The sequence below is a fragment of the Balaenoptera physalus genome (assembly GCF_965194825.1).
Source record: "Balaenoptera physalus genome assembly, chromosome: 1".
Taxonomy (NCBI): domain Eukaryota; kingdom Metazoa; phylum Chordata; class Mammalia; order Artiodactyla; family Balaenopteridae; genus Balaenoptera; species Balaenoptera physalus.
Window position 1 is genome coordinate 121,360,887 of NC_138882.1, and position 23,315 is coordinate 121,384,201.

The 23,315-nt window shown below is 37.8% G+C and overlaps 1 protein-coding gene across 5 annotated transcripts in view; it reads left to right on the forward strand.

The window, feature by feature from the left end:
• Nucleotides 1-23,315, forward strand: part of DDAH1 (dimethylarginine dimethylaminohydrolase 1) — a 248,395-nt gene that overhangs the window by 77,754 nt on the left and 147,326 nt on the right. For all 5 annotated transcript variants that reach the window (XM_082410547.1, XM_082410543.1, XM_082410545.1 and 2 more), the window contains one exon: nt 1,033-1,152. The gene's annotated coding sequence lies outside the window, so the exon portion shown is untranslated. The remainder of the gene's footprint in view (nt 1-1,032; nt 1,153-23,315) is intronic.

Genomic DNA, 23,315 nt, shown 5'->3' on the forward strand with positions numbered 1-23,315 from the left:
TTCGGGGTCACTGGCTGTTTGTCATATACCAATAGAGGGCACGATTCATCAGCTGTGGACATTCTTTGCATTCTTGGTGTTGTTCACGGTTGTTCCTTTACCTCATGGGCTATATGACACCTTTCACTAAAATAAGCCCTCGAGTTTGTGATTACTGTGCATCAGGTTATTGGGTTGGTGGCTGGCCTTCCAGCTGTCCTCCAGCCTGAGCTCATGAGAAAGCAGTCACAGTTGTCAGTGTCACAGTGCTGTTCTGTTAGGTTAAATCCAAAAAAACTGGTTGTATCCAAAAAACTTCCGGTATAAGATTTATATTTTTTTCTGTTTTGAATTAATGAAGCAGAAGCACAAGCTGTGAGCCATGTCTATAAATGGCCTTGGTTCTCCTATGAGGAATGTCCTCAATGTTAGCACCTGCAAGAAAATAGCGTGTGTCATATTAGTTTTATAATATTAGCATTTGTACAGAAAAATGGCAGGAAGACAAACTGGGTTGTACTCCTTATTGGTTATTATTAGCTGATGATATTCCTATGAAGGCTTGAGTATCGGGTTAAATCACATGAAATTGCTATTTGTACAGGCAATTTTATATGGCTCTAGGAGATAAGATATATTTTAATTAGTTCTCTCTACATAATTGTGAGTCTGCCACAAATATTTTAAATTAATACATATAATTTAAAAATTAGATCGTGAAAGGCAAAATTTGTTCTCATTCTTGCTGTTTTTACTCTGTCGTCGCTCTCTTGCTGTCAAGGAAATGGAGTGTCTGCCTAAAAAAAATCCTGATGTTTGCTATTCTGTAGCCCCTTGAGAGGTAAACAAGTAAAAACACAAATATTATATACTCAGTTACGGGTTAAAGTCATCTTTAGATTCTTCTAATAATCATTTAAACTCATAGCTGTCTCTTTATGAATTTGTATCAAGTCTTTTCTTTAATAGAGAAGACAATTCCATCACAAGAATGTATTAGACGTATTGAAATGCCTTACTCCTCCCCCTTCTTCCGTATTTCTCCATTTGCAGTTTCATCGGTGCAGAAAAGGAGCTCTGGCAACTTCTGCTGAGACTTTTCCATAGGAAATCCTTCCAAAAAAAAAAAACAACAGCTATTTTGAAGACCAACTTTCCAAAAATTATATTCAGGTAAGTTAAATTTTAGATGTCATCCCTTATAGTTAAAAGTGAACACATTTGACTTAATCATGTTAATCAAAAACGTATTTGCATTCACATGTTCTTATATATCAGTACTCTTGGATGGATTTAAATGATATTGACAGAAAACATCCATTTTCTCACATTTTCAAGTACCAGGAAAGTTTTAGAACCTGGCCTATATAGCTTGGTTGTTTTGGAGAAAAACATATGATTCAGCCAAGGCTGATCTTGTTTTTCCTTTATTCTTTAAGCCAGAAGCAATTACTTTTCATTTCAGGATTAAGCGGCTGTAACATTGCCATTCGTCGCTGAGGCTCCTGGTTTCAGCATGTCTGCTTGGTTCCCAGCCAGTCCTGGGTGTTCAGGTAGCAGCTGTGGCTGGGAGTGCCTCTCCAACCCGCATTCCTTGGCTATGAATTTTGCAGCCCTGTTTATCTAATGAAGATCTCCCCATAGTGAGTTGCTCATGACGTTGTCGCACAGACGTTAATGAATGATACGGAAAGATACTGATTCTTTTTCCTCGTGGAGTGCCAGCCAATCCTGAATCTCCCAGTCCTTTCACTCTGGCTGATCACCACAAAGGCCTGGTGCTAAGATCCAATGAGATCTGTCCTACATAAGCCAAACTCCAACAGGATGCCTATACACCCTCTCTGTGAGGCTATCATCCAAACCTGTTCACAGAATTTTTCTACAAGTACATTCACCCAAACACCGACTCTCACTTCTCTGCCCTGATCATACTTTTAATCTATAAATGCTGTCACTGACTTCAGTGCCCAAAGACCTTCTTCCTTCTCTTGAAACTCATGAATTTACTTAGGATAGCTTGGGATGGCTTTAGAGTCTGGCTTTCTCACTATTTCATGTGTCTTCATTTTGCCTTCCCAAACCAGACTGTGAATTCCTTGAGAGACGAGCTCCTGAAAACTGGTAACACCTTATACAGACAGATAGACAGGAAAAAAAAAATTTTGGACAGAAAAACATTTGTTGTTCTTAGTAATCCAGAAAATCTGCCTTAACATGTTCAGAACACTCTAGATGATGTGCTGTAATATAGGACTCCTCTCCTTTCCCCTGCCTGCCCTCTGCTGGAACGGCTCACGAGCAATAAGATGGCCAGAGCAGGGTATCGTATGGGGAATGTGGGAAAACAAGGGGCTTGTCTGGCTGAAAGGCTAGTGGAATAACTGTGATTTGTGAGTCTACAACCTAGATCTTTGAAGCTCCCCATTATGTGCCTTGGGATAACTAGCAGCCTCATTACAAGACCCCTTATGGGTTCAACCTTGCACAGGGATATGATTCTCCCTGCTGGCATGAGATGGACCAAGTGACCTTGTGTGTCCACCTCATCTGCTGTGCTTGTTTCATCTCCAGAACCACCCAATAGATGGCAGGTAGCTGAGCCAGGTAGTGCCCCCTCCCAAACACAGAGGCCCTCCCTGTTCACCAGCCCCTCAAAGCCACCTTCACATTTAACAGGCATTTACAAGGATCTGGCAAGACTACCAGTTTGATAATGCAATTCAGGAGGTGAGTTTGAAATTCTAGACTGGTTTCCTGTTTCGAAGGGCAGCGGGATATGACAGCTGCTGAGGCAGCCCATTTGCCCTTTGGAGAGGGGAAGCGAGAGTGTCTGATCACTAGACGACCTCTTCCTCCTGCCGGCCCAGGCGAGGTGTGGGCAGTCCCCTTCCCTCTCCCGCCGTTACTCAGGTGGCTAGATGTTATGAAAAAGAGAAGGAAAAGCATGTTTTTTGCTTTTTGAAAATTATTATTAAAAGGGGGCACTTTCTGGGAAGGCAGAATCCATTAGCTGAATCCATATCAGTATCAATGGTTAATCAATTTAGGCAGCTTTAATGCACTTTTATTATGTAACCTTTAAAAGCTGTTCTGGTAAATGTCCATCCCATAAATACTAGCACTACTTTATATGTATGACATCCCTTTTGGAAGGGTGAATCTGAATTATCATCCAGATATTAATTTGCATACAATGCTGTCCAGGCAATGCAAAAATGCTTCCTCATAGTTTGAGCCTTGTTCAATACATTTTGAAGTGGGGAAAAACTTTTCAGATATGACTCTACATTTTAAGTCAGTGGATAAGTCAGTCTGGTTGCCTCCCAAAACATAATTTTGAAAATCAATTTTACCGTACTACGAACTGAATAATTGATTTCCTCATTTCATTCTGCAAATTAAACACTGGGTTTTGAATTACTAGAAGAAATAGCACAGTTAGCCAATAAACCTTTCTTATAAAATGACAGCGTTTTAATTTATTATATGCATTAGCATTTATTCATGCCTAAGATTTCATCAATCAATTTTCTATTTTAAAAAGATGTCTCTGGAAACAGCAGTGGAGAAATGCTGGGTTCCAAAAGCAATGTTGTGAAAGGCAGCAGGGCCAGCGTTCTGGGCACACATTGAACTAAATTACAGTCAATAACTATGCGGCTCCAAGTATAAGCCCACATTTTTTTAAGTATCTACCTTATGAACTGACTCTCTTGGAATGTCAGAGTTTAAAAAAGAAAATATTTAATTTTCACTATTTAAGAGGTGGGCTGTATTTGTTCAAAATTATAGCAACCTCTGATATTATTTTTAAATATTTATTTTGTCACTTTGACAGACTTCTTATGCACTGCTTTTGAGTTTTAATTTTGTGTACAGTGGTGCATTTCAATAGTTGGCTTCAGATTAAATGAATATTAGTACTTTGTGATGATTTTATTAATTAGTTGTTTTTGAAAACTAGTTTAAGCTGAGCGTTACTCCAAAATAGAAGCTCTAAGAATCAGTACCATCAGATAGATGTTAATTTAAAATCATTTATTCATTTCATTCATTTAAAAAAATTGTACTTAACACATATCAGGACTCAGTTGTCCACAGGCAAGATAGGCATAGCACCTGGCATAGCAATAGTTTTAGGGACCTGTGCAAATGTTTTAATTTCCTTTAAAACCAAAAGAAAAAAATAAACTCTTAGGTCGAAGAAAATATTAAAATATGTGATACTAATGTATTCATCTTTATACCAAGGTATAAAATACAATTTTTAATATTTTTATGGAGGAAGAGGTCCATGAAAACTGAAGTTCCTAGGACCCATGAAAATTATAATGTAACCTAGGCCATATTTCACCTATGTTAGATTCTAGAGATAAAAAGATGAGTAAGACACAATTTCTGTTCCCAAAGCATTCACAGTCTAATGAAGAAAATGGACATAAAACAGGTAGTTCATAATGTGGTTTCCTTGAAGTTATTTGAAATAGTAATTATAGCTTGAAGAACATAAGAGTTTTACTACAAAATGTCATTCAATACATAGACTCGGTCTTTTCCTTCTTTTAGTTAAACTTTACAAAAATAGGATTTGCATATATTTTAATGGTACATAGACAGCATTACTACATATTTTTTCCAAACACTACTGATGTTAGCATTCAGATCTGTAAGTCAAAATGTTCATATCTTATAAGCACACTTCATCAACAGGACCACAAAGGAAGTGCCAGGTCCTAGGTATTGATGGTTCCATGGGGAAAATGAGAAGAGGTTCGGTTCTCCCTAGCTTAGCAAAGCTTGCTTACTTATGTCCTTCTGAGTTTTATTGAGGCTTCAGACATGGAACAGAATCTTGGCTGTACTTTCTCTCGTCATAAAATTTCTCATTTATATGAGATTCAGCACTTGTTTTTTTCAATTACTGTTTCTAAATGCCATAATTGAGGTAGTCAGAATGTTCTCCTTAACCTAAATCTTCCTTGCTAATATTTGGGCCCACTTCCACGTTTTTTGTTGTCAATTGGAGAATGATTTTTCACCATTTTCAATTTTACTTGCATTATCTTATTACACACATAAGCTTTTTGAATAAGCAAGGCATCATAGGACATTGGAAAGAATACAGGCTCAGACTAACCTGGGTAGGAATCAGAATTATGTCACTCAAGCTGTATGACCTTGGTCAATTCATTTAAACTCATTGCATCTCAGCATCCTCATCTATAAAATGGGGATCATTATGCATGTGTTAGAAAATTGCTGTAGGAATTAGAATAATATATGTTAAGCATTAGGCCAATATCTGGAATATAGGGGATGCTAAAAAAATAGCCACGGTTATTATTTGCCATATTTTTCAAATTGAGAAACTGAGACACAGACATATTAAATGACCTTTGCCAGTGTTGTGGGGCTAGGGCACCCAATTATTACTGGAAAATTGCAACCTTACTTTTGATCAAGCCTTATTGAGAATGAAGTTGTAGAACACAGAGAAAGTGCAGAAGCAAAAGGTACAGAAAAAGCACTGACATCAAAGCAACCAGATAATCAATATATATTTATTGAACACATTGTAAGTATAAGATATTCTGTGCACAAGTTGGGCCACTTTGGTTTGCCAATGACTGAATCCTAACTTGCTCAAACGAAAAGGAGAACTTGTTGGCTGGTATAACCCAAACACATGATGTAGGGAACTGGTCCTGGGGGTGTCTGGATTCTGTGGCAGGAACACTTTCAGGGCTCACACTCTATTTCTAACCAGGGTGGCTGGTGCTCTTTGTAGATGGCTTTCTCCATGCCATGGGGCACATGGCTCCTATCAACCTTGGTCGCTCATCTCATCCTAGCAGCTCTTCTATCAGCAAAGAAAGATTTTTTTCCTCTTTGGCTCCAGTCTGAAAACAATCCCAAGAATGACTTTCATGGGGCCAACTTAGGTCATATATTCCTTCCCAAACCAATCACAACCAGGAAGATGGGGTAATATGATTGGTCCAATTGAGGGCACATATCTGCCGTTTTCATTAGAATTTTTTTCCTATGGAAAGAGGTGCATTGGGCACACCAAAATAGTAACCTTTATCTTCTATCAGAGGTAATAGAGTAATTAATATTTTAATGGTAGAGTTGGTTCAAAGAGCCAAAAGACTAGAATCTCAGGATGTCTAGCTAAGATACTGCAAGGCTTGAATGGACATGTCCATTCTTTTCAGCCAAGAAAGGAAGCCTATCATACTTTTGTCTCCCAGTATGTTGGCTCATAGAGTTAAAAACTTAAATTTATTTCTTAGTATACATACCTTTTAACGGAGAAAGTTATAAACACTTGGGTACTATCGTAGAAAAAGCAGAACCTCTAAAGAGGGTGATTGAAGGTGACATCGCTGTTGTTTGAAAAACTTCAGGATGTCATGTCCTGTGGGAATGCATTATTCTAACAATTTGCTTAACATTTTTGCTTCCTGTAGAGTGGGCTGTGGGTGGGAACTCAAAACAGACTTGTAAATTGAATTCATAGTGGATGAGCTTCTCTTGAAGTCTTTGCTGGGTTGTTTAAGACACTGAACTGTTTGTTCTTGGCTCCAGTACTTTCAATGTCCACTCACCATTGTGTTAGTGGGAGGAATATTGTATTGTATAAGAGATCTGTAGAGCTTGTGACTGAGTAGAGTCAGTGTTTTGACTTTTTATGCCAACATCATCATTTCCCCACTTGTTTCACATTTCTCCTGTCAGTTAGGTCCTCAATTCAAGGTTACTTTGATTACTTTCAGGTCTTGAGTGATGAATCTCTCTAAATTATTTTTACCTTGAAAATGTTCTTTCACCAACTCACTTTTTCTTCTTTCTGTTTCAAAATTAGAGGTATCCCTACCCTTTTCCAGCACTAAATTCTTCCGTCTTTCACCTCCTTAGAAAACTAACTCAATCCATTACTTCATCTTCTATTTGTATCTCCAATTATTCCTCTCTGATGCATCTCTCCCCACTTATCTACCTACAAGACTATCTCCTTGAGATATCATCAAAAGGGATAATGTATGTGGAAGTACATGGTTGCCCTAAAGTGGAATATAAATATGATGCAATATCACTGTTATCCTATCTTTCTCCTTTACTCCACAATCATCTAAAAAAAAGTCAATATAAAGTATTTCTTGACTTTAATTTCTCATTATTCAATTCATTATTTAATATCTTAAAATCTGACCTCATTCTCCTAACTTACTGTCCCGGGGTTCATATCACTGCTTGTCTTTCTTCTAGCATGTGACACAGTTGACTAGGCCCTCCTCTTGGTTTCTATAACCTCACTACCTTGGTTTACTTTCTCTCTCTCTGACCACTCATATTTTAACAATCATCTTTTTCCTTCTGTCTCTGAATGTGAGTGGTCTCCATCATTCTGTCCTTGCTTCTTCTCCCTCTGCCTCCTCTCTCTCATTCTCACAAATACTTCTTGAAAGAACTTCCAGATCTCTCTCTTCACATCAATGTCTTTGTTAAATGCCTGCTGATAACTTTAACCTACATATCTCACCAGCCCCCAAATATAATGTATACTAAAATAAACTCTTACCCCATCCTAGGTATCTTCTACCCTATCTCAGCCAACAGTATTACTTTTCTACCCAGTCATTTAGGCTTAAAGCCTTGTGTTTGATCTTTGGTTCCTCTCTCTCCCTTATCCCCGAATCCAATTTAAGCCATATTTTAAGGACACATTGTTCATTCACCTACTTTCACTTTGTCTCTCTTCCTTCAGGCAGTATAGTTCAGACTGCTGGAGTAGCACACAGTCTATTATTTTGCTTTCAGTGAGGTTGTCCAGAAGCATTTTGTGGCCATACCTTTTCTCTCTTCCTCATTCTTGATTCTTTCCCATTTCTGACAGAATAACTATTTGAACTTTAATTATAGAGATCACTAAATCTTCTTCTACACAAGTAGCCGTCTCATAACCCCAGTATACACTAATGTGTTTAGAATGGCCTGTCTAATAAGTAACAGTCAAGTGTAAGCTGACTATTGTTTGTAAGTAGTGACATAACAAAAATACATTTCATAGCTATATGTTTTATTAATATAATTTTCATCTTCAAATAAGTATCTTCATATTAGAACAACATTTCTAACATATTTGATTTAGAAAGCTGAGGTTTTGAGGATCTAGTGATGAGCTAATGAATGTATATTGAACATATTGCTTGAGTTTTGATACTTTTCTAGCAATCATCAGAATATAATAATTCCAGCCTATGTGGACCCTCATCAGAAACATCACCTATCAATACCTAACACTTTTTCTGCAGCTCCTATTAACAAAGAATGATTAAAGACAACTTCAGTTTTCCCAGTTCCAACCTTAAAGGTATATGATGTAACAATAGCATACTGCGTAGCTGTAAAAAAAAAAAAGAATGTCTTATGTCTTATATGGAAAGATCTCCGTGTGGACTAAGTTGTTGTTTGTGTCTCCCCAAAGTTTATATGTTGGTGCCCTAATCCCCCAGTGTGATGATATTTGGTTATAGGGCCTTTGGGAGGTAATTAGGGTTAGATGAGGTCATGCAAGTGGGGCGCTCATGGTGGGACTGCTGCCCTTATGCCCTTATAATAAGGGACACTGGTGAGCTTGCTGCCTTTCTCCGCCATGTGAGGACACAGTGAGAAGACAGCTGTCCACAAGCCAGGAAAAGAGCTCTCCACAGAACCTGACCATACTGGCACCCTGGTCTATGATTTCCAGTCTCCAGAACTGTGAGAAAATAAATTTCTGTTATTTAAGCCACCCAGTGTATGGGATTTTGTTATGGGAGCCTGAACTGACTAATACAATCTCCAAGATTTATTTTTAGGTGGGGAGAAAAGGGTGCCAAAATAGTGTACTATTGGGGTTAAAAAAAGAACGAAACATATTCTATACTTGTACTGGCCTGTATATACAATTTAAAAATCCTGGGAAGTAAATGAGAAACTAATAATGTTGGTTACTTGTCTTAAGGGGATAGGAACTTGGCAGATAGAAGACAGGGCTGGAAAAGAGACATTGCTGTACATTGTTTTATACTTTTGATGCTTGAAGTATGTGAATGTGCTACCACGTCAAGAAATTAAATAAATAAAATGTATTTAAAATAATAACAAAAACATTTTCTTTGGAAAAACAAGATTATATTGATATAAGGAAAATATTGTTTACTTTGAAAGAAGATTGCTGATTAGCAGAATAATTATAGCAGAAGCTGACATTTGATACAGGCACAATTTGAAGATGAAGGAATTTGAACCATTAATTATATTAAATTGCTTTCCCAGTCAGTTCTTTAATAATCCCTATGACAGTATAGACTGTTCTTATCATCTACTGCCCCTTTCTTGGATCTGCATTTGCTACTGCCAGTAGAGCTTGAAGTACCCCACATGCATGCATTTGATTGAAAGATGATAGCCACAGGTTCTCAAGTCCTCCCTCGGTAATGCCCAGATCGTCTCTGAGCGTAATGCCTCCTCCTTCAACTTCCCTCAGTGGTTGATCCTATATTCAAGGATGCAACTGCTGAGAAAAGGACCTATCATTCATTTGAAAGAGGTCAATCTCTCTTCTGTGGACAAAGATATAACTTTTCTCACAACTGCTTTGGCCAATTAAGCATCCATTTGTTCTAGAGACATTATATCATACTACCTCAAAGAGTTGTCCTTAAATGGAATTCTGGTCTTTTCATTTCTGCTTACCATCTATAAAAGATTTCTTCTCCATTGGTCATCTAGCCTCCACCTATCTCTCTACACCAATCGACTCATTTTGAGTTGTTTTGCCATGACTCCAAAGTGCTTTTTTCCTGTCTCCATGCCTTTGTAAATGCCATTTCCATTGCCTGGGCCACCCTTCTATTTGTTCCTTTTGATGAAGGCCCCCCAAATGGAGATAGTGTTTTTCCTGACATCATCCTGTATTTATTGAACCCCATTGAGATTTTGTACGTACTTGTTCCTTCCTATTAGTTTCAAGAAGTTCAGAAGCCATAGCATATTCATTCTGCATTCCCAATGCTGATATCCAGTAGGCACTTGATGGTTGAATGAATGAGTAAATATACAGTCTGGCTGAAATGTTAAAGACAAAAATATCATAGTACTCTCTAATAAAATCCTATCCAATGCTTAGGAAAAATGCTTCACAGGAGGATTCTAACTCTGCATTGTAAATGTGTTATTCAACCCCTGATTGGTTTGTGAGAACTGAATTCTGTCAGGACAATTCTCCATGAGCCTTTTGATTTTTTGGAATGCATTCAGTTTTGTAGATTTTTTTGGTGTGTGGTTTGAAAAGTCTGCTGGACATCCCCAAACTAAGGTATCTCTATAAGGATCTCCTCTGTTTAAGTGCATTTTATTTCTAACATTTTAAAGCATAGATGACAGCTCTCAATCCAGTGGATTTTCATCCTTATCTCCAGAAAACCACATTTCTTATGCTTTGTGGTAAAGTAAGTTACATATGTATAGATACCGCCTTGTGGAAGTGAGCCTTCGACTAGAACCTCAGATCCACGTTTGCTTGCCAGGGAGCAAGAGTGACAGCAGGGTAATCTCTAACACTTTGTAAATTAGATATCTTTCTCATGTGTCTTTCTCAAAGATGCCCTTTTAAAGTGTTAAATTTGCAGAAAACAAATCATTAATATTCCCTAGCTGAAAGAATTCACTTTCCAAACTAAAGGAGCTGATTTTGGAGCATTTCAGCTGTGTCAATAAGCCACTAGTGAGACAAATTTTAGAATTAGGCCCATTATCTTTTGTTAATTCAGTTTACCCTAAACGGAGTAGATAAAAATAAATGCTTGAACTTCCCCATATTAAGACATGTTTGTATAAATATGGCCTCATAATAACTTGTTTCCAGAGTTTATTGACTTTAATTGTCCTACTGATACTATGTCCATTGATATATCTGTTAGTATTCGTTTTCTGTAGTATCTTGAGATCTAATGTATAGCATGATGACTATAGTTAATAACACTGTATTGTATACTAGAAATTTGCGAAGAGAGTAGACTTCAGGTGCCTTCACCACACACACAAAAAAATGCTAAATGTGTTAGGAGGTGGATATGTTAATTAGCTTGACCATAGTAATCATTTCACTATGTATATGTATATCAAAACATGGTGGTGTATGCCTTTAAAATATACAATTGTTATTTTTTAAAAAAACAAGATTTGCAATAGATTGAATGCAGAAGGAGATAGGAGAATGCAACTATCCTCCCTTTTGCAAAAATGTAAAATAATGCCACTATAATACATGTAATAATGTATATGTTCTTCGTTTCGGAGATTGTTTTTTCATTAAAAAAATTATTTGTGTTCCCCTAAAAAAAAGGCAAAACAAAACATTTTCTATAGTAATAAGCACTGTCACAAGCCTAAGTTCAATATACATTTGAGCATAGTCCTGACACTTTTCTTAATATCAATAGCACGTTTGCTTTTAGCGACATGTGGTTGAAGGCAAAACTTAAATCCAACAGAATTTGCTGGATCTTAGTTCTAATGACATTTATTGTAAGTTTTGGAGATAAAAAGAATAGAAGTTCTGGAATATTTCTCCCAACCAAGAAGTTTAGTTATTTTGCAGTTACCAAATTTGCAAAATCTCTGGATTTGCCCTTCTCCAGGAAAGAATGTCTTAATTAAATAATTAGGCCCTTTTAAAAATCAGTTCCCTGTGGGTTGCTTCTATAATTGCCTCTTCACTCATCAACTAAAAGTCTACCTAGGTTAACTGTCTTGTTTGTTCTCAACATAATGTTTTATCTATTTAATTCATGCAATTATTTATTGTATAGCTTATGTGTTTTCTTTGTTTGTCATCATCATCTGTTCAAAATTGTAAGGTCCCAGAAGATAAGATCCAAGTGTCCTTAATTTATTTTTATGGTGCTTACACAGCATTATTTGATATTAATCAGCTAATAATTTTTCAGTTTGATGATTATGAAGACAGGAGTCTATAGTAGGCTGATAAATGTGCATTTAACATGAAAAAAAACTCACTGAAGCTCTGGTTGTGCTATTCATAGCACACTGCAGCCTGTATCAGTTGCTAAGAAGAGTTTAGTATTATGTGAGAGCAGTGATGAAAATGTTCAAAATCACCAATTCCCAATGACTCACAAAGTACATATGTCTCTTAAGTTGCTCACCTGCTTTTACCCTAGGGCCATGTTTCTGCTTTTATGACTCCAGCCAGAGGCTGAAAAGACATACAGGAAGTCAAATCAATCAATTTTCTAAATACTGGTAGTTAGGTTACTCAAAGAGAAGGTGGTAATGATGCAAAATCTTTATTTCGAGAGATTATTGTGGAATTTAGATCTTGATGGTCAGCTTGCATTAATAAATCAACATTCATTGACTGCATGGTTTGTAGAACTGTGGAGAAATTCCTTTTTCTGTCAAAAGCTCTGTATGGTTAGTCTGACTGTGGACGATCTTGTATCCACAGGAGAAAATTAAATGGTTTGTCTTGATGGACTAGCAAAGCTTGGAAGAGTAAGCCCTAAAGACAAAGCAGTTTCCTAGAACTGAAGAATTTAACCTTTGTCCTAGTCCTCCCTTCTGTCAGCCTCGTCAGCAGGAAAACTTTCAAGGTTGATTTCAAATGAATCATCCTTGGCATTTTTTCCCCCTAAAACCTCTTCTCTGTCACTTCATGGAAATTGCTACTTGTCCTCAGTGGCATGCAATATTAGCTCAGACATTGCACACATTATACTACAAAGGTTGAAAAAAAAAAACCCACATTATATATATAGATATATATATATATCTATATATATAATAAATAAATAAATAATTTTTTTCTGAACTGTCTATATATCAATAAACTCAGCGGTTTTAGAGTTAAGGACTGAAACCACAGCTTTTTGGTCATTTAGCTGCCCATATTCATCCAAGAGTGATTAGGAAATGTTTGGCTTAGAGACAGCCTTTAAAAAAGTACTGAGAAATGCATTTTTGCCAGCTCTATTAATATTACTTCTACTTAGAAGACCTACATATTTTTAAAGCGTATTTTTTGACCCCTTAAAATGTTTGTAAAGTGTGTTTATTTTTTTAAATTTTATTTATTTATTTTTGGCTGCATTGGGTCTTCATTGCTGTGTGCGGGCTTTCTCTAGTTGCGGCGAGCGGGGGCTGCTCTTCGTTGAGGTGTGCGGGCTGTAGGCACGCCGGCTTCAGGAGTTGTGGCACGAGGGCTCAGTAGTTGCGGCACGCGGCTCTAGAGCACAGGCTTAGTAGTTGTGGTGCATGGGCTTAGTTGCTCCACGGCATATGGGGTGTTCCTGGACCAGGGCTCGAACCCGTGTCCCTTGCGTTGGCAGGTGGATTCTTAACCACTGTGCCACCAGGGAAGCCCTCACCACATTATTTCTAAAATCCGAAAAGTCAAGTTTTGAAACACATCTGGCACCAAAGATTTTCGATATGGAATTGTGAACTGTACATTTCCTTACAATACTAAATACATTTACAAAATCAGTGGGGGCAGTATCATATTAAATATGCCGTCACCTATATGGGTGATTAAATGTTCTCATAACACCTTGTGCAAAATAACAACATTTACCATAACATAACATACATTATAGTTTTTAATCGAGTATTATCTGGACCAGACTGACAACTCTTCCACAGAGAAATTGTCTATTGTCTTCTTGTTAAATTGTTTATTTTCTGATTATAACACAGTATATGCTCCTTGAAGAAAATTGGAAAGTACATAGAAGTTTGAAGAAAATAAAAATCATATATAATCCCATTTCTTAAAGATAACCAAAGTTACTATTATATTTCATTGTCTTTTTTTCCTATGCACATTTAAAAAATAAAACTGGGATCATACTAAAGCATCATTGTCTTTTTTTCCCAATTTTATTGTATAATTGACATACTACACTGTATAAGTTTAAGGTGTATATATTATCAAATGATTACCACAGTAAGTTTAATTGACATCCATAATGAATGGAAGCAGTATTTTCAAAAGCATTCTTCTGAGTGGCTACAGAGTATCCCACAGGTATGGATATAACATGATTTATTTAACTGCTTCAGTAGGGCTTCCCAGTTGTTCCCGATTTTTTAAATGAATAGAGAAACTGTTTCTTAAGCAGATTATTAACCACAGTGCCTAGCACACTTAGTCACTCAGTAAAAGGTATTGAATTGATTAAAGTTATTTTCATCTAGTAAAATCCTAGCACAAATAGGTTTATTAAGTTTAATTAGATGCTTAGGGAGAATCTGAAAGAATGAACTCCAGCGTGACTACATCTTGGTTGTGGAAAGGAGCATTTTAACCCTAGGCTGGGAGAGACCCCGCGGGGACTGGAGCGGCTGACTGACAGCATGAGGGGTGGGAGGGGGAGCGCTGAAGAACCTCTGTGTTGAATTGAGACTATACCACAGTTTGAGGATAGAAGCGTTGAACTCTCCGCATTGGTTACATTCTCCCATTCTCCTGAAGAAGTTAGCTGTTCTGTTATGTGTTCTGTTTTCTCTTTTATTTGCTTGCAGTTGTTCCCCTGAGAGCAGATGTGCTCTTTCAATGTAATTGAATGTCTGCTTTAGAACAATGTGACAAGGAAATATTATCTTCTTAGATTCCAGTGTGTGTTAAGAAGGACATAGTCATTTCTGGAAATTTCCAAATCAGATCTATGTGAACTCTTCCAGGAAATGTGATTAGGCCCGCTCAACAGGACTCTCTCTCAAGCAGGGCCAAGCCAATGGGAGCTACAAGCACCGTTTTCGCCCTAAAGGGATGAAAACAAAGCCCATCAAACTGAACTAGCAACATTTAATTGTCTGGTGTTTTGATGACACTCACATGGGCTCCACCTCCAGAATACCTGTTCCCATACCATGTAGAACTAAAACTGCCTGTTTTGATTCGTGGCCAAACCTGTTCTATGTTCAGACTGTGTGAACACTGTCGTAATACTCAATAAGCAATTAGTGGTGCAAACACTGGTCATGGTAATACTAGTGTTCAGTTAATTCGTTTGATTTAATTAAGCATTTAATTTCCATCTGGTTTTTTTTTTTTTTTATAAAAGGAAAACGAGAGGGAGGAAAAATAATCTCAGGTTATTAACTACTTTAAGCTTTTCAGTTACTACCTCTTGGGCTATAACAAACCATGAATCCTTTAAAAGCAAAACACGAATTAAAGGAAAATAAAAATTACGTCTAAATTTTCAAAGGGCAATGAAATTAGAATTCCTTTTAAAGGGTGTATTATTTTCACCGTATTCCTTAGAATAAATATTATAAAGTAATATAAAATTATATAGAATGTGATATTGTAGACCGATATAAAGTCCTGAGGACTATTCCCCAAAATGTTAACAGTTCATTCTTCATCAGTTGACATTCATCAGTGTTTCCTGACAGTGCCCAGCCTCTTCTACTGATCTGCACCTTACCAGTGATGACCATTTGCGATGAGAATCGGAAACATATTGCAATGAGGTAGATGATATTGTAAAGCTCAAGAAACATGAACGAAGTCACAAAAGGGAGAGTATACCTGAGAGGATAATTTCTAAAAGTAATTAGGATGTCAGAAAGTTCTTGGCAAAAAGCAAATTAGAGTTGAAATCTCTTTCCTTTCTTCTTAAAGTTGCATTGTGTGGTCTTTTTGCGGGAACCCATGGATTTTCCATAAAAGTGCGATTCTGATTTTTCTATATAATATTCTTGTCCCGTTTTCCCCTAAAATGATGTAACTATTACAGCATTTCCACAAGAAAAATTGCTTTCCAAGGCAGTTTTCTTGCTTTTTTTTTTTCCCTTCTATATTTTTGAAAAAGTCTTTCTTTAAAGGCCTTTTAAACTTTTTTCCCACTTTTGAATTGGTAGATGGCATAGTTAATTTTTTCAAATATAAAAAAAATACATTAAAAATAACTTAAGAACTGAACAGAAAATTGAAGCCCATGTACTGGGGTATAAAAACATAAAATATCCTAGACCAGTAACTTACAGATAATCTGTGCAGCATTTTGTACTGATGCATATACTGATTTGCTGGGATGTTTAAATAAATTCTCTGGAAAATTTAGTAAGTGGCTGCGTATGTGGCCTGTATGAACACAAATTACCATTTTCTTTTAGCTTTTGCATAAAAGTTATATATATATATACATATATACATATATAATTATTTATATCTAATGAGACTAATGGAGATAGTAGTATGAATCATATGTTATTTCTAAATTAGATAATCTTTGCATGAGTTAGTCTTGATTTACTTGTAAACTACACTCTTGTCTGTAATACTACCAGACAAGTAGTATTATATTTGTGTCATATTTTCTGCAGACAATGTGTTATATTTTCTGCAGATAATGTTTTCTTAGGGTGATTTTTCATGCTGATTTCTCTGACTCTGGATAACTCTCAGGTAAGACATCACTAGGTCTGTAGGGGATGCTCTTCTAGTTGTAAAAGGCTGAAGGAGAGGCCTGAGAGCAAACTCCCCACCAATGGGGAAGCACACGTGGTGGAGCCTTCTCCTGGTATCATGCTCTCAGCCGGGCGCTGACCCTCAATTTCCTCACTTTTAAAACAGGGTTAACAATGTCACCCACATTCCAGCTGTAGCACATGGATGTTTTAAAAAATTTCCTCAAACACATTAAGCTCCCTCTCACTTTTTAAAAAAATTTTTATCGAGGTATAGTTGATTTACAATGTTGTGTTAGTTTCAGGTGTACAGCAAAGTGAATTTGTTATACATATACATATATCCACTCTTTTTTTTAGATTCTTTTCCCATATAGACCATTACAGAGTATTGAGTAGAGTTCCCTGTGCTATACAGCAGGTTCTTATTAGTTATTTATTTTATATACAATAGTGTGTATATATACAGTACTGTGTATATATCAATCCCAATCTCCCAATTTATCCCTCCCCCTCCAGGCCCTGGTAACCATAAGTTTGTTTTCTACATCTGTAACTCTGCTTCTATTTTGTAAATAAGTTCATTTGTACCCTTTTTTCTTAGATTCCACATATAAGTGATATCATATGATATTTGTCTTTCTGTGTCTGACTTACTTCACTCAGTGTGACTATCTCTAGGTCCATCCATGTTGTTGCAAATGGCATTATTTTGTTCTTTTTTATGGCTGAGTAATATTCCATTGTATATATGTACCACATCTTCTTTATCCATTCCTCTGCTGATGGACATTTACGTTGCTTCCATGTCCTGGCTATTGTAAATAGTGCTACAGTTAACATTGGGATACATGTATCTTTTTGAATTATGGTTTTATCTGGGTATATGCTCAGAAGTGGGATTGCTGGGTCATATGGTAGTACTATTTTTAGTTTTTAAAGGAACCTCCATACTGTTCTCCATAGTGGCTATACCAATTTACATTCCCACCAACAGTGTAGGAGGGTTCCCTTTTCTCCACACCCTCTCCAGCATTTATCGTTTGTAGATTTTTTAATGATGGCCATTCTAACTGGTGTGAGGTGATACCTCATTGTAGTTTTGATTTGCGTTTCTCTAATAATTAGTGATGTTGAGCATCTTTTCATGTGCTTCTTGGCCATCTGTATGTCTTCTTTGGAGAAATGTCTATTTAGATCTTCCACCCATTTTTCAATTGGGTTATTTGTTTATTTGTTTTTATATTGAGCTACATGAGCTGTTTGTATATTTTGGAGATTAATCCCTTGTCAGTTGCTTCATTTGCAAATATTTTCCCCCATTCTGTGGGTTGTCTTTTTGTTTCGCTTATGGTTTTCTTTCCTGTGCAAAACTTTTAAGCTTAATTAGATCCCATTTGTTTATTTTTGTTTTTATTTTCATTACTCTAGGAGGTGGATCAAAAAAGATCTTGCTGCGATTTATGTCAGAGTATTCTGCCTATGTTTTCCTCTAAGAGTTTTATAGTGTCTGGCCTTACATTTAGATCTTTAATCCGTTTTGAGTTTTTGTGTATGGTGATAGGGAGTATTCTAATTTCATTCTTTTACATGTAGCTGTCCAGTTTTCCCAGCACCAATTATTGAAGAGACTGTGTTTTCTCCATTGTATATTCTTGCCTCCTTTGTCACAAATTAGGTGACAATTGGTGCATGGGTTTATCTCTGGACTTTTTATCCTGTTCCATTGATCTGTATTTCTGGTTTTTTGCCAGTACCATACTGTTTTGATTACTGTAGCTTTGTAGTATAGTCTGAAGTCAGAGAGCCTGATTCCTCCAGCTCTGTTTTTTTCCCTCAAGATTGCTTTAGCTATTCATGGTCTTTTGTGTTTCCATACAAATTGTAAAATATTTTGTTCTAATTCTGTGAAAAATGCTATTGGTAATTTGATAGGGATTGCACTGAACCTATAGATTGCTTTGGGTAGTATAGTCATTTGCACAATATTGATTCTTTCAATCCAAGAATCACTCCATCTGTTTGTGTCATCTTTTATTTCTTTCATCAGTAACTTCTAGTTTTCTGAGTACAGGTCTTTTGCCTCCTTAGGTAGGTTTGTTTCTAGGTATTTTATTCTTTTCGATGGGACGGTAAATGGGATTGTTTCCTTGATTTCTCTTTCTGATCTTTCGTTGTTAGTGTATAGGAATGCAAGAGATTTCTGTGTATTAATTTTGTATCCTGCATCTTTACCAAATTCATTGATGAGCTCCCTCTCAGTTTTTGTCTTTGCTCATATGCTCCCTTAGTTTGGAATGGTCTCTCCAATCTTAATTAATATGTACCCAGACTTCAAGTCTCAGCTCTAAAGTCACCTCCTCAGGAAAGCCTCTCTTGATACCCCAGACAGATGGGATTTTTGTTATTATACATGCCCAGGGTATCCAGTCCTTTCACTTTTTAGCACTTAGTTTGTAAGTATTGAATTATATGGTGTTTAATTAATAGCCATCTTCCATACAAGACAGTACTAGTGCCTAGCACTAGTCAGTAAATTGAGCTAGTTGTGTAAATAAATCTATGGTATGGACCCTGATTTTAATTCAGGAAAAGTTAGAAACTTCAGGAAATGGAAGGCAAATTCTCTGAAAAAGTTATAGAAATACTATACTGGAATAATAACAGAACTGGAGAATAAGAATGTGGTTGATTAATGATGGGCATTCCTTCCATCGAGAAGTGGTGTCTATTTCCTCTCTGAATCTGGTCAGGTCTGTGACTGCTTTGTCCAATACGGGATGGCAGACATGATGCCATACTAGTTCTGTGTGTAGCCCTTAAATGGCCTGGCAGCATCCACTTATCACCACTAGGAAGCCAACAGCTAATTAAGAAGGGAGACTACTTTGAGACCACCATGATGTGAGTAGCCCAAGCCACATGGAGCGGTCCTGGAGGAAGAGATTTATTCCCATGGAGAGAGAGAGGCCAAGGAACAGGGAAGCAGCAGAGATGTGAGTGAAGGAGCCATCTTGGAAGTGGACCCTCCAGCTCCAGCTGCCCCGACAAAGTCCATGAGGATCCGAGATGAACCACCTGGATAAGCCTTTCCCAAATTCCTGATCCACAAATCATCAGCAAAATAGAAAGATTGTTTCCAGCCCCTAAGTTTGGGTGTGGTTTGTTATGTAGCAATAGATAACTGGAAAGAAGAGTGAGAAAAGTGAATTCATGAAGAGGAGGAGCTGAGAAAAGATGATTCAGAGGAGAAAATAGGTGAAGGGTGAAATAAGAAATGTGTAACAACCACCTCAGCAGTAAGTGTTCAGGGAACAGGGATGGTGAGACTATCCATAAAACCACTAGAGGCTTGCAAACTCCCCATTTATGCATTTACCACATCCAGACTGGGGCAGGGGAGGGGGAGAATTCTTCTTGGAAGGGGTGGTGGCTTCACTGAGTCTTAAAAAAGGATTAAGAGTTGCTCAAGCAGGGATGGGGTCAACCACGTTCCAGGTGATAGAATATGATGTGTGGAGGCCCACATAAGAGAAAAATGGGGAAGTGACCAGAATGAGGTTGGGGAGGGGTATCTTGTGGGCCATGATAAGGCATTTGGACTTCATTCTGAGGGTACTGGGAAGCCGCTGGAGGATTTAGGCAAGAGAGTGGCATGGTCAGATTTGCAGTTTAGAAAGACCACTCTGGATAGGAGGGCTGTGCAATAATCCAAGAGACCAATGATTATATTCTGGACTTGGTGGTGGCAGAGTGGCTGGAGAGACATGGATGGATTTGAGCCATTTTAAGGAGACTGATCTGTCAGACTTGATTGATTAAATTTGTAGACAAAGGAGAAACTGAAGCTAAGAATAAGCTTCAGTAAACTGGCTTGAGCAACAATCTGTGTGGATGGACAAGAGAATGGAAGGGGAGAAGAAGCAGACTGGACAGATCACGATGAACTCCGTTCTGGGCATGTTGACTTTGGAGTTCCTGTGGGACTAAACAGGGATGTCTCCCCGGCAGTTCTGAAGCTCAGGAGAGACCACAGCACCCGCAGTGATAGTTTGGGCACGGATGGCATTGAGGTGAGGTTTGAAGTCATGGGCCTAGATTAGTCCAACCATAGGAGGGAGCAGTTAAAGTTGGAGGAAAGAAGAGTGAAGCTAGAGATCTAGCCTCTGGGAAACACCAACACTTAAAAGCAATGAAACTGAATCAGAGAGAGACAGAGACAGAGAGACAGAGAGCTAGAGAAAAGAAGCCAGGAGAGAGCAGTATCACTGAGCAAAAGAGGAAAGCTGGAAGGAGAATTCCTGGGACATGTGTGATCTAATCCTATGTTAAAACAATTGTGGGTTGATACCAAATGAGCAAACCTGACAATTCCCTGGTATTGCAAAACTAACATTTCATTGCTCTTCATAAGAAAATGAAGCAACTTCATTTCATAAGGAAATGAGGGGGCTTATCAGAACCTCAATCTATTTCATCCCCACAAACATGTATTTGAGTATGGTATAATCATGAAAATACTTCTGGAAAGATAATATTGCAAAAAGCTCTGAGAAACTGAAAAAAAGTGATTAAATGGCAGTGTCACACTAACGTCTGCATATCATCGTAATACATCACAAACTTGTTATTCAAACTCAATACATTTATGTAGTACTTTGGACTTTTCAGGATACTTTGATGATCTCATTAGCCCCTGATGTGGTTATAATGAACTAGATGACTCTGGCATCAATGGGTTATTACACTGCTAAGAGAAAGTAATAAGCAGCATAAAAAGAAGAATATAGACAGAGTTACAGAAGTTCAGAAAAGGGGAATGTTGCTTATGTGGGAGAGGGTGAGCTTTGAAGAGCCAAGAGCACTTACTGAGTGCTTACACTGTGCCCTGTTACTGAGGTAGGCACCGTATGTGTTATCTCATTTAAAGGATGTGGGTATGTTGAGTGGTAGAAATGGGCATTTTACACAGAGGTAGATGGCAACTTTGGTATTCATCATAGTGTCTGGCACAAAAGCGCAATAGCTACTAATATTAGTGGTTGTCATTCATTGAGTACTTCCTGGTGCCAGGTGCAACCGTTCGTACACGCTGTCACATTTCAGCTTCAATGCAACCCACTTACACATTAACTCAAGTGACTCACACAAGTGAAGTCCCTGGTGAAAAACAAATCGCATACTCAGCTAAGAATTTTGAGGAGAACGTTTAATAATCATGGGCAGGCCAAAAAGTTCGTTCGGTTTTAAGTAAAAATAAAAGACATTTTTCATTTTCATGAAGAACTTTATCGAACAATGTATTCACTAACCGAACTAAGTTTTTGGCCAGCCCAATATTTCCTTTAAAAGGGGACTGTTTTTAGAGGTGTGGGCAGAGTAAAGAGAACCAATAAGGGATGTTGAGGCACCCAGAGACTAGCAAAAACAGGAAGTCATTACCACCCTTAGATGGAGATCATTTAAGGAACATCATTAAGCAGTTCAAGCTCAGCTGCAGTAAATTGGCCACTTCTTTCCAGAGCATAGAAGTTAGCAATTCTCACTTTGCTGCTTTCATCGATATTTTTACGTCAAACATTACGTCACGGTTATGTTGGATCCCTTGATCCCTTCTGCAACTACTCTGACCAGCATTCACAGTGCCAGCAAATACTTTGAGAAGCTGGTGAGGGTGGATGGCCCCAAGCACAGCCTCATTATGCATTGAATATTGCCAAATGCTCTTTCTGAAAATGCTGAATTGCCTTTTCTTTGCATTCTTTTTTTTCTTTCTTTTTTTTAAAAAAAATAAATTTATTTATTTCATTTATTTATTTTTGGCTGTGTTGGGTCTTCGTTGCGGTGCGCGGGCTTCTCATTGTGGTGGCTTCTTTTGTTGCGGAGCACGGGCTCTAGGTTCGCGGGCTTCCGTAGTTGTGGCTCGCGGGCTCTAGAGCACAGGCTCAGTAGTTGTGGAGCACGGGCTTAGCTGCTCCGCGGCATGTGCGATCTTCCCAGACCAGGGCTCCAACCCATGTCCCCTGCATTGGCAGGCGGATTCTTAACCACTGTGCCACCAGGGAAGCCCCCTTTTTTTCTTAATATTCATAATATCGTGTGCTTAAAAGAGGACTTTAAAGTGTGCTGTTTACTACTTCCATGTAAGGAGTTACATAGGGTTATGAGAAACCAGCCAGGATCTAGAATCGCCAAAAAGAGGGACCACCAGACAGAAGTTATGGTTATAGAAGGGTTGTTGCTAGAACCATGAAAAAGCAGGAAGGGAGTAAGAGGAATAAATAGGTTAACCTTCCTTTCCTCTTGCCCTCCCATCTCCTGTAAGTGCCGCCCACTGGCCAAAGCCAACAATAATGGGATCCCAGGTGATACAGTCGATGAAGGTCAGTCCTCTCGGGCTCAGACTAAGACAGAAAATAGTGAAGCATGGGTCTTGGGCACACCAAGATTACACAACTAGAATGCAGGAGGGCCAGGTGTCAAAGTCAGGTTTATTATGCCTTATTCACTGCTTTTATGTATTTCTCTTCCATACATGTTGCAGGTGCTTGGTAAATATTTCTTTAAAGAATGAATTCCCAGGTGACAGCTGAAGAAACCAAGGTTAGGAGGGTATGCATCTTGACTTCAGGAACCAGAATCCTGGAACCATCTCCTAGTTTGTAAAATGCTGCCTGCCCATTCGACCAAACATAACTCACTGCTTGTATGTCAAAGGAAATCTGCAGCAGTCGGTTTCCTCCACAGTAAATCATTTCGTGTCAAACTTAATGATTCTTATCTGGCAGCACTCAGAACTTAGTGTCAGAATGCAGACTTATGGAAAAAAAAAAAAGAAGAAT